This window comes from Indicator indicator, chromosome 30 (assembly GCF_027791375.1).
Source record: "Indicator indicator isolate 239-I01 chromosome 30, UM_Iind_1.1, whole genome shotgun sequence".
NCBI lineage: Eukaryota > Metazoa > Chordata > Aves > Piciformes > Indicatoridae > Indicator > Indicator indicator.
Window position 1 is genome coordinate 6,097,161 of NC_072039.1, and position 12,571 is coordinate 6,109,731.

The window sequence follows — 12,571 nt, forward strand, 5'->3', positions numbered from 1 at the left end:
GTAATGACTTGCAAGGCAAGCGATGGTCGCTGGACAGCAGACATCTGTTAATATCTAGATTCCATAGAGGCGTTTTTGCATCCTCAACTTATTTGAGCTATGATCCAATGTATAAAATTCAGGTATTTTAAATTACTAAGTGGCAACACTGAAGACAACAGTCATAGGCTAGCGTGCTTGCCTCATCTTTACCCCTACTTCCTTATCTTGGAATCTGGTCTGCAGTCCTACTCCTGTTCTCCCAGTTTCCTTACTTCACTGCTTACCTACTCATGAGGACTGAATTGCAGGGCAAAGGCTACTGCTCACAGCAAAAGGTTTGTAGAACAGCTATTCTGGCACAGGTCCCCAGGTGGAGATACAATTCATATAGGCAAAAGAACACAATAAATTTCCTTAAAAGGCAAACTACACCATCAGAATAAAGCATCTTTGCTTTTTGCATGCCATGATTGCTGCAGGGTTAAGTCTAGGATTTTTACATTCCAACCTGCATAACTATTTTTCTGGCAAGACCAGTAGTTCCTTGACCAGGAAGACAAGATGCACCAGGAAACAAACAAAAACACCACAAAGAAAAGAAAAACAAAACCAAAACCCAAACCAAAACAAATCCAACCAACCAAACAAAAAAAACACCAAAACCCACAAAACCAACATTTGTTTTGTTTTAACAAACTGGCTTTTATTTTTTTCTATACATTGAAATAGAAGAATGAATGAACTATGAGTTCTGTCTCTGTTGACAATGGGAAAGAGACTGTGTCCAGAAGTTGCCTCTGGGGTGGAGAACAGCAGTTGAATAGCGTAACACAGCAACCAATAAAGAGTTTATTTAAATGTATGGAATAAGAATATTATGTCCTAAGGAAGCTATAGTGAAGCACAAGTAAAATCTAAAGACATTGCTTAAAACAACTCATCTAAAACTGAACCAAAATTCTAGATACAAGACCCTTATTCTACTGGAAAGTAGCATAAGAATTCATGCACCAAGTCCAATTAATAATATTCATTCTTCATTATCATCTTTACACTGCAATAAACCTGATGTTGGCCCCAGGAAAGTATATGAGTCAATCCTTGACTAAGTGGCTCTGATTCACTAAGGAACCAACATATATAAAATTACTCAAGATAAAAAACGCTAAAGGCTTGCCTCACTGATAATTTCTCTAATGGTTGCTAAGACTGGAGTAATAGGAGAGAGAGGAGAGAGAACAGCACTACATTGCTATGGAAACTAGAATTTTCAAAATAAATACCTTTGCAGATCTGAGGTTGCAGATCTAAGCCAGCCCATAATGGGTTTGATGTTACCTCCCTTTGCCATGAGATCCAGCCTGACTGACCAGCCAGGCACAGGCAAAAAGCTTTTGATGTGATGATTTCAGATACCCAATAGCTCGAGTTCCTTATTCCAGAGCAGGCACAGGCCGGGAACAGAAACTTTGGTCTGCTACCTGTATAGTTTTGGCAGCCTTCCTGCCATGCAGCCAGTCTGGTCAGGCCAAGGCAAAATGAATCTGTGACCACTTGAGGCAAGAAGCATTACTTTTATGCACTATACTGATAATCCCAAATCTTTGCAGAGTCCTTTCCCCCCCCCTTCCCATTTTAATTTAACTAATACAACACAATACATACAGCTTGCAAAGTTATGATTCCCTTATTCACACTAGGAAATTCCTTACCCTGAAAATGGCTCCACTGCAGTCACCATTCAGGATATCTAGTCCTTTGCTCCCCATTAGTCCCACTTTGAAAAGACAGTTGGTAACTTCCCCACTTGCACCTAAGCAGAGTTTCTTGTTTCAGACACACACATACCTCCACACCCCACCTACCTAGTACCATCTCAGCAATTGCTGCTGTAAACAAGTCTAGGCTCCAGAAATGCTGACTCACAGTGCTAGGACTATGGAAAATATTTAGAGTTGCTAAGAAGTGAAGCCCAGCAGGTTTCCTGCCCTTTTCCTTATCTGTAAGCCCCTTGCCATGACAGGCTGTAAAGAAGGACCTTGCTTCCTGAGAAAAGACAGAGAGTACATACTTGCTTCCTAAAGATAGCCCAGATTCCTTTGAATTCCCAGTTACTAGCTAGTAATTGCGGGCAGGGGAAGAAACCCTCTAGTGCTTACAACCACAGGGCTGCAGATTAATGGCTCCTGGGTAGACTCTTGCCTAATGCAGCATTACTCACTTCAGTGCACTTCCTGGGCCAGTGTCAAGTCCTTTTGAAATGCCTCAGTTTGTTCTCTGGAAGGCTTTTCTTTACCTATAAACTTTACTGAACTAGATTTAGATCCAATTCCTTCCTGCCTTCAGCATAGCTGAGTCAGTGCAGACAGGCAAATCACTGTTTGCTTTGGGAGGGTTTGCCACCAACAGGGCCAGGGGCAGGCAGCACTGGGTGCACATGATGGTTTACTGTGGGCATGCCAGCACAGGCAAGGAGGGGGACCAGAGCTCATGCTGAAGTGGGGATGGGGGCAAGCAATGTGGGGAGATCAGCACTATCTAGCCAGAAGCCAGTCTGGGTGCATTCTGCCTGTGTTAACACGCTGCAGCACCCAAATTAATCGTCTCTGGACCTTATCCAAGTGACAAGCTGACTGCCTACCACATCCACAGCCTGTTTTCCTCACTGGGAAATGACCTCCTGTTGCAAAAGTCAGAGCCTTTAGGTAAACAACAAAGTTTTATACACGCACGATTCATGTGGCAAAAAGCACAGAGCCTATATGACTGGCTGGGATGGGCAGGTTGCTGAGATGCCTCCTCCTCCTCCTCTCATGACATACGCAGTGCCATTGCAAAGCAGCACAGGCTGCTGAGCTACATTTGCAAGCTAGGCAGGGCAGAGCAGGGAGCAACTCTCACTGAAGGGAAGGCGCAGGATAGCAGTGCTCACAAATGACTCTGCTAGATGGTCATGGGAGTGGAATTGAGTAGTTCCAACCCATTGTAACTACAGTCTGAAATGGAGGTGGCCTGCAGCTTCACAATGTTCTAGAAGCACAGCCAGGGATGCAGAATTTCCTTTCTTATTGGCAGCTTACTTTCAGCTCAGCTTAGCTGTGCATCAAATGAAATCCTTACCAAGCTGATCTTGTCCAGAATTCTCTCCCTATCTGTCAATTTGGACATGTATTTGCTTGAAGTTTCCCTCTTTCAAGGCAACAGGAACCATTTTGCATACATGGAGACTAGGGCTGGCCTTCAAGGCTCTCACACTATTTCAAGAGAACAGTGACTATAGTGCTTTTGCTCTATTTATAGCATTTGCTCAAAGCAAACCTGAGGTCTTAGCTGTCCTTCCTCTCAGCTAACTGCTGTTACAATGAAGCTGGCTCAGTGTGAAGATGGCCCTCTATGAAGAATAGATCAGATCAAAAATGCAGAACAGCTGCTTAAGCAGAACATGAAGAAAAGAAGCAACGATGTTGCTGGGCAGAGAAAAGCATTGCAAGAGCTTACAGATAGCCTCCTTTCTCCAAAGGCACATGCGCACTGCTGTCATTCAGTCACACTTCTCTCAAGCTTCCTGGTAGCAGCATCAGCAAGTGCATTCTGCCACATCTGAATGGCTACAGCACTCTGTCCTCGTCTGACAGTAATGACTTGACCTCAGCGTTTCAGTTTTGTCACCTCCTTCCTCTCTTTCAGCACCATAAAAATCACAAGGCATGAAACCTGCAGCACAAAGGAAATCCTCACGAGTGCTGCTTGCTGCAGTACCCTTCCCTCAGTCAGGCAGGTGACTGCAGGCATGGCAAACCCCTCCTAACCTACATTTGATGTAACATTTCAGATCAGGCACTTCACTTCCAAACTTGGCAGAGACTTATCTCTTTAGCCAGATTTAGTCTACACAGCAGAGACTAAAACACTGAGGACCACAGCAAGCAGCTTTGCTCCTTTGGTACAATGCAAAGCTTTATGGCAACAGAGAGTTCAACCCCTTAAAAAATCCGCTTTTTGTCTTTGTTTTTGGGCCCAAGACAAATAATGAAATCTTTTAGAACTCAGAGCCATCCAGGTTTCTCCTTGTGCAAACTGCCTGTAAATTAACATGTAAAAGATCATCTCTCCTGTAGTTTTGCTACACCCAAACACACTTGGTGTTGTCACAGCCATACTGTCCAGAGGTGATGTCATGTGTCTGGAAATAAGGAGCAAGAAACATGCTGCTGTTGGCTAGCTGGCCAGCCCAGTGACACATCCTGACACTGGCCACAATGAGACAGAAATGGGCAGACTGATGCCACTTAAACATCATGGAAATAAAACCCCAGGGAGAAGTTGTCAGTGTATAAGCACACTAGTTTGCCCAGTGGGTCTGCCCAGACCTTCGATGCCTTTGTCCATCTCTCTTGCTAGACCTCCTTAGTCCTTTCCCACCCTTTATCACCTCGTTCCTCAAGGGTGCTCAGCTAAATAAACTGCTGCAGTTCCCCCTCTGTTTGCCCAGTTCTACCTGCACTGAGTAACAGCAAGAGTGCTCTCCCACTGATGTCACCACTACCTCTAAGAAAAGAGCTGACCTGCAAGCTATTTTTAGCCACATTGTGAAGTTGTGGAGCTATTTTGGTTACATCTCTGTACAGTAAGCTGCAGGACGCTGACAGGCCCTGTGTTTGCCTAGGGCAACAGGGGCTTTAACTGTGGAGGAGAACAGCTTGTGACTTTGCACTAAGGCTTCTCTGCCCTTTCTCTGCTAGAGGACTCTCCATATTAAGGTTGGATTTCCTCATCCTTTTAGAAAAGAGCAACATATCTTTCTGAGTTCTGCTGGATACCAGAAGAGCCTTTGCATTGCAGTCCTCCAGCTTGTGCTGTTTCTAGGTCTGCAGAAGGTGCTATTTGTTCTGTGGGCTCCCTCACTCCCTAGGAGTAGGCAGGTGCAATTATGAGTCCACAAAGACTCCAGAGAAGATTTTATCCATCTTCCTTTGCAAAAGATCAATAAACATTAGGCTACTGCCTGCTGAGAAGTCAGGTGTATGTAACTCTGGAGAGGTAGAAGGAAGAGCAAAAAGAAGCCATTTACATAACATGTTGTTCTGAACACAGACCGATGCCTGGGGGCTCTGCGGTCCATCCAGGGCACTGGGCAGAAGGTGCCTGGTCTAGACAGTTGTTTTCTCTAGTGCCCAAGGATTGGTTGCCAAGTTTGCTGGGGCTATGGTTGCAGATGCAAAGCACAGGCAGATCAGAAGCCAAAACAACTGGATTTAATAGAATGAAGCCTGTAGATACAAAAGGAAGCTCAAAGGGTATGAAAAGTGAGGTAGATGAGGAGAGAAAAGAACACATTAAAATCAGTGTGTTTAGGACAAGGACAGATAAGTCAGATCTATAAAGAAGGAACAAGTGAGTAACTGTATATGCAAGGTTTTGAACAGCTGTCAGCCATCCCTCCCCAGAAAGCTCCATAGGACCACTGCTGTCTTCAGCTGTAACACGTTTCCCCAAGAGCCTTTGACAGGTACACACTGTTATCACCACCATTTCTTGCTGCAAGAGGAACCAGAATTTCACCAAGCCGGACTTCAAAGTCTCTCTCATATGTTCCCCCCCCAACTTTCTTGCAAGGGTTCTTTAAGAGTTCTCTCACTAAACCCTACATCCTGCCCCTAAGGTGAGCGGCTCCTTACTCTGCTGACGCAACTTACACCTGTCTTTGTGAGTCAGCACAGCCACATCTCTCCTCCACAGCAGGATCGGCGCCTGCTAACAGGATGGACTGTCCCAGGCAAACATTTGGTAACCTGTTGCAAACAAAGGTTTGACTTAGAGCATCACTGCATTTCACTGGATGTTGCAGCAGAAGGAGCTGCTTTAACTCATTTGGTCCCAGGCAAGCATTAATCTGTCCATATTATATATGTTACAATCTGCAGGCCAGTGAAATCAGCTGAGCATTAGCTAATATTTTGTGACATGTAAATTAAAACTAGTTCAGTTAGAATTTAATTTTCTATGCAACAAATAGAAATGGCATGGACAGAACAATATTGTTTAATCTGTTGTTACTTTAGCAGGACAGAATGGAACTGCTGCAGCTCAGATCAGACACAGAGTCATGTCCAGCAGCAACATGTCAAGACCTATTGGGTCAAAAAGCTCAATGAAGTGTTTTTTGGTGTTTCAGCTTTCCCCAGAGCCATGCACAAGACTAGCAGTAAGCATTACATAGTGAAAACATTTTGGTGAGATGAAATAACACAGCAACATGTTGCATTCTTTCCCTGCTGAGCTTCAGCAGCCTTGCTTTGGTGCACACTGCATAAGCAGGATAACAAACACAGCATGACAAGTGTCTGATAGAATGGATAACCTGTCAGCTCCTGCATGGTGGACCCACACTCCTGCTAGCAGAGCTCTGCCAGAGTAGGGAGTGACTATTTTACCTCTCACCACCTACCTAGGTCCTTAGGTTTCATCCATTTTCACACAGTTTCTCTTACTGTGAGAGCATTATTGGAATCATCACTTGTCTTCACCACTTAATGAAGACATCCCACTGCCACCTCCACAACACAGATATTTTACTAGCAAATATAAAGAAAATGCAGTCTAAAATATTCCTTCACCCTGGTCTATTTTCTGGTATGGAAACACCAGGCACAGAGTAACAAATCACAGGCAGCTCACCCCATAGACGTAGGCAGAGGTCGTCTACCAATTGTGTGGATCCAGACAAGTGCATCTAAGAGGCTTCAGCTGACTACTGCAATTGTTCCCAGTCTCCTCTAGGGAGTGCAGTCGTAAAGGAAGAAATGAAAACTGCAGCACGCATGCCAGCTGGGAATCGGTGACTCAAGATATTCAGGCACTCACAAATGGTGTCTGTCCATTTCCAGCACTGGGAGCAGCAGTGAGGTTTGAGCTTGATCTATGAGCAGGATTCTACCAGAACTGGAAGTGTGCTTCAATACAAGAATGGAAAGTCCATCAAGATTCTAAAATTCAAGATGTAAATCAAGCAATAGGACTGCAAATACTAGATCAATCATTTAACCCAACACATCCATAACTGAATGCAAGTGCGGACAGCACTCTATGGGGCTTCCATCTCTCGCTCATTATCATGCCTCATATTCATCAGGTCATCCAGAGAATGCTTGCTCTGGCTCAAAACATTATTTAGGTCTTGGCCTCTGCACAAAGAACAGCAGAGAGACATTAATTTCTAGAGCTAGCTGCATGTTGTGTGTATGTGCTAGAAATTGGGCAGAGCCATCTATTTATTTCACTCTGGATTCACAAAAGAGCTAGGCAGATCATATCTGGCTTGTCTTTGTGGTAGGGTATCATAGATGAAAAGGCATAAGTTTGTCTATTTCCTTACAAATCATATACATGCCTTGAGTCCACAACCTTTTATGCCTTCCTTAAAGAAGGACCAGAACACAAAATGGATCTGCTTAGAATAGGATCTTTGTCTCCTCAAAAATAAAATCTTTCTTCCTAGTGCAAAAGGTAGAGAACAAACTCACCAGGTAAGAGTTTATCAGAAGAGCAGGTCTGCATCAAGGACAGAACTACACTCAGACAGATGCCAGGGTCCATCCCACAGCACAGCAGAAGACACTGAGTTCTGCAAGGTTCCTGACTGCTTTGTGATAAAGCAGTTCTATTCCATTTCCTAAGGATGAGCTCTCAGTGCAGGGTGTCTTTCTGACCTGCCATACCAGACATCCTTTACTTTTTTAAGTGTTACATAAGAAGCTGCTTCCACAAGAACTAGGGGATTGCAGAGTGATCCATTGAAGCGGAAATCTTTTGCTCTCTCACCAGGTGCCAGGCTCTGGGTTCTTCACTGCAGCAAGTGAGGAGCAGCAGCTTTGAGGACAGTGAACTGGGGAAGCCAATAGGCAGCAATTGTTGCTGCTCATGGATAAAGCTGCCAGGCTGGCACTGACAACTTTGCCACATACAAAAATAGTCTAGAGCAAAACAGGAACAGACATCCCCGTATTCTAAGGACAGCAGTTGGACCAGTGGCTTGGGATTTCACTTTCAGCCAGGTGTTCAAGTGGCAGCAGATACCTGTGGGACAACACCAGCCTTCTGCTTTTAGAGACTAGAAGCTCCCTTTGTAGCAAGTGAGAGGACAGTATCTTCTGCTGGGCCTCTTACAAGGAGTGGGTTCTGCAATTTAAGTGCTAGCAACTGTCTTGGTCCAGACTGAGTAGCACTGCTGCTACTATCTGCTAGTATGTAAGAGCCCATGGGAAGGGAGTAGAGGCACTGAGCACAAGCCTCACGTTTACTCAGCAAACACCAGCTGAAGAAACCCATCTGATTTTTCAGCTCCTCTTGCCTCCCACTTTTTGTCTCATCATCACGCTACATATCTAAGCTACACATATAAGGTACCACATGCCAATGCACTCATTCATTCCCTTCATTATGGCCCTTCTTGCTGCTTCCTCATCTATCTCCCTCAACCAGCATACCAGAAACACTATGTACTGACGTAGGAGAAAAAGCCTCTAGAAACAGTGATTTCTACAAAAGAACCATCATCATTTTCTTGCCCCTACAAATACCAGAATACCTTCTCCCTGACCTGTCCCATCCTAAGTTTGCCCAGCAGCACAGATTTCTGTTGCTCTCTGGAACAGTTACAGGTGTTTTTTTAATAGAAGCATGGGAAAGGCAGAGTCAACATGAAGAGATCTGCAGAAATCTAAAGTATGTCTATCAAGGACACATCAGGGGGATGTTTATGATGTATGCATTATCAGTCTCAGAACTTCATTCTCCAGCTGTTTAGGATTCCCACATTGGATTACATCCTGCCTTCACATATGAGATGTTGAAGCTTTCAATGAGGTCACATCAGACACTGACAAGCACTGATGAGTGAGTCATGCTGCAGTAGCCAGAGATACTAGTAACAGATTTGTTAATCTGTATGCAGTCTAACTCTTCTGGTCTAGAATCTTATTCAAGAGTGGAAAACAATGTCTCAGAGATAAGTAACTGCAGAATTGCTGAAGAGCAAGGTCACAATTTCACCTCAGTTTGTAAGAATCAGTTCCTAGGAGTATGTTTACGACACTGCAAAATGTATTGTTTTGCCTATAAAATGGAAAATCAAGATCCAGACTTGGTCAACAGCAGATCACTAGAATAGCTACCATGCTAATCAGGAACCCAAGAGTTTCACCAACTCTTGCTCTAGCAGTTTAAGTCATGATCATCCCCTGCAAGCTGCTCTTCTAGAAGCTACATCCCTGTACCAGGGTCAGCAGGTACAAATTACTGTACACCTCGTACACAGCCAGGCAGCCAGTCACACCAGTCCAGCACACAGGCCAGTGCAGCAAAAGGGCTCTTAGTCTGGTCTTTGAGCTAAGACATCTAATTATAACCACAGCATGAGGCACAGAACAAATTCTCTTTTGCTGGCTCTGCTAGCAAAAGGCGGGGAACCAGTGGAGAAGGACTAGACCAGATAAACAACAATATCCTGAACCACCAAAGGAAAATTCAGTGGAGCTTGTCCATTAAATGTTTGGAAGTGTGGCAAGAGGAACACAGAAAACCATGGAACAAGTGAGATATGGGAAAAAGTTTCTTCATTTTGGCTGAGCTACTGGGCAGCCAGAAAAAGAACTAGTAAGAAAGGGATGAGGCAAAGTAAGACCAAATCTAGAAGGAATTCTGTAGAGGGAGAACAAAGAAATGAGGTGCTGTTGTATTTTCATTGCTGTGAAGCTAAATTAAGCTTCCCAAGTCAAGAAGAGAAATAATTGTTTAAGATTTCTATTCAGAAGACAGTGTGAGTGGCAAATGCCAGGGGACAACTAACAAAAGGTGTCTTCTCACAAAGAAAGCCACCTGGAGATTGCATAACTAGAATGAGTTTCCTCCCAGTTTCAAGTTATTAGTCACCTTTCACTCTGCCAAAGGCCTTTTCTTACCCATCCATCCAAGGATCAGAGCCAAGACACAAGCCTCTCCTGTCCTGCTTCTTCCCATCAGTTACTCCAAGGTCAGAACCTCCACAATACTAATCCTTGCTACCCATCCCAACCATTTTGAACCAGCTCCAGAGTAAAACCTTCAGCCCTGCTGATGGGAAAAGATCTGAGACACTTGAACACACTCTCCTTATACTCAGTTGTCATGGCCTGAAAAAAAACAGTTGGACCAAAACATTTTGATTCTCCTGTTAAAGGGAGTCAAGAACACTGTTATCTACAACTGTGTTTAAGAGACACCCCAGCACCCCACTTAAGTATTTGATCTAACAAAGTGCAGTGCATCTTGTGCTGCATGGGTCACAGTATGTTGTATTCATGTTTTGGAAGTACTTCCTAGCAGCAGTTCTTTGGGCATATATGTTATAAGGTAGGAAGGAAAAAACAACAAAACTGAAAACAAACAACTTAACTTACTGTTATTCTCTTAGAGAGAGGGTAAAAAGAATTCCCGTGTGTCCCTAAGCAATGTATACTAAAGACCCTGAAAGTACCCAGAGGAAATGTACATCTGGAAAAAAAGAATTTTTTCAAGCTCTGAAAATATTTCAAAGCAAATCCATTGGAAAGATCCACTGAGGAGCCCTCACTAGCAGAAGACATACTTACCTGGAGTCCCTTGGAAACCTGTTTGACTCAGGTGGAAATGACCTACTGGCACTTATTAGTAATTGCTTAGCATGGCAGCTGCTGAGGAAGGAGAAGCTGTTGAGTCAGGTTGCAAAAGCCACTTTTCCACTTTTGTCTGGTTGCCCAGAGGGTAGAGTGGGACAGTCAGAAGGCTGAGGTTCTGTTTATGCCTCTGACAATTTCCCATATGACCTTGCAAGGGCTACTTCTTATGTCACTATTTCCCCATTTCTTAATGGATAAAACCATTCCCTTGACTCACGGGACAACTTGAAGTGCACATCAAGGAACACGTTTGTTTAACTGAAGAGAAGGTAAGAGAGAAGAGTGAAGCATTATTATTGTTGTCATAGAATCCAGAAGAGGTTATGTAATAATGTCAGCATTGCTTCATTTTTGTCACTATGACATCATAAACTGTCAGAGGAATCCTCTCTGACATGATATCCTCATCCTAGGGAAGGTACTGAAGCATTTACCTCACTGTTGTAATCTGCTTTTGTATCAGTCTGGAAGACTCTCCCTCGTTTATTTTGGCCAGCCTTTTCCTAGAACATGTTTTTCCTGTATAACCTTGTAACCTATAATAAGGGCCCAAACTAGACTATAGAAATGATGGCTGGTTTCATGAGCTGGTAAAAGCAAAACAGTTCCTCACAGGGGCATTTCACAACTGGTCACACACTAAAACACATGAGCGCTTATCTTCTTCATCAACACAGAACAAGCTGAAAGTTCATTTCTAAATGGGTACATAAGGCACACAGAGAACACATTCCAAAAACCTCAGTGCCATGAAAGAATTAAAAAAAAAAAAAAACAAAAAACCAACACCTCTGTAATTTGGCTAAATTACATCCTGCCTGTATGATGACACATTTCCTAAAACAACAGCATTGACAACTGCAGTTCCTAACTGTGATCATAATTAACAATAAAATTTTATTGGTAAGTTTTATGGTTTATTTGAAAACTTACACTTGTTCACTTGATAGAAAGTCAGGTTAGAGCAGCATGTGGACTGAAGGCTGAGGAAGGTAGGACTGTGATTACAGCAGCTGAAACTCTGCCCTAATCACACTCTTATCTCTCTTATCTCCTGGAAGTATTTGTAAAGCAATGATTACTGTACTAGGCACCATTACTGCTCTGAGTTTGTTCTGAACCAGCATCTTCACATTGCCATAAGTTGATGCTTCTAGAGATGGTGTCACTCTGCTGAGACAGAAAGCCAAGCTTCTCATCACTTAAAGTCATTAAAAAAATAAACTATGACACTTCTGAAGAAGTAGGGGTGTTAACCCCAATGGCCTGGCCAAATTCCCAGCCCGAGTAATTACAATGTGCCTTGAATAAATTCTTGCCACAGTTTCCGTTGGACATAGTATTGTTCTCTGCTTCCTCTCCTACAGGATTATGGAGTGCTGATGCACACTCTTAAAGGTCCTGTCTGCACTGGAATGTTGTGTGACTCTGCTCCAGGACCAGCTCTGCAGCAGCACATTGTGAACAAGGTGTTGAAACCAGTCCTGCCTGTCAGCTGAACCGCTAGGCAATTTGTACTTTTTACTTATTGATGTCCTGGCACCTCCTTCAGATGGAATTAACATTGGGTATAGCTATCTGATAGATAGACCAGTGCAAATCCCAGATGCAGACATACACAAACTTGTTTAGCTCTTCTTTGAACGAAAGAAATTTGCATCAGGAAATTAGCAAACTAAGCTAAACTAACTTTCTGGATGCCTACTACAATCATCTGAGAAGGCAGCAAGAGGATGCCTAACAGCACAGGGCTGGAAGAGCACGCTAAAGGTGTCTGTTTAGTTCAGCTGGTGACAATAAACATCTCAGCTTTTATACTGTCTCTTCCTTTAGACTGTCAGTGGACTTTATCGAAACTGGTAGTCAAGAGATGACACTGTTTATAGTTGAAGCAG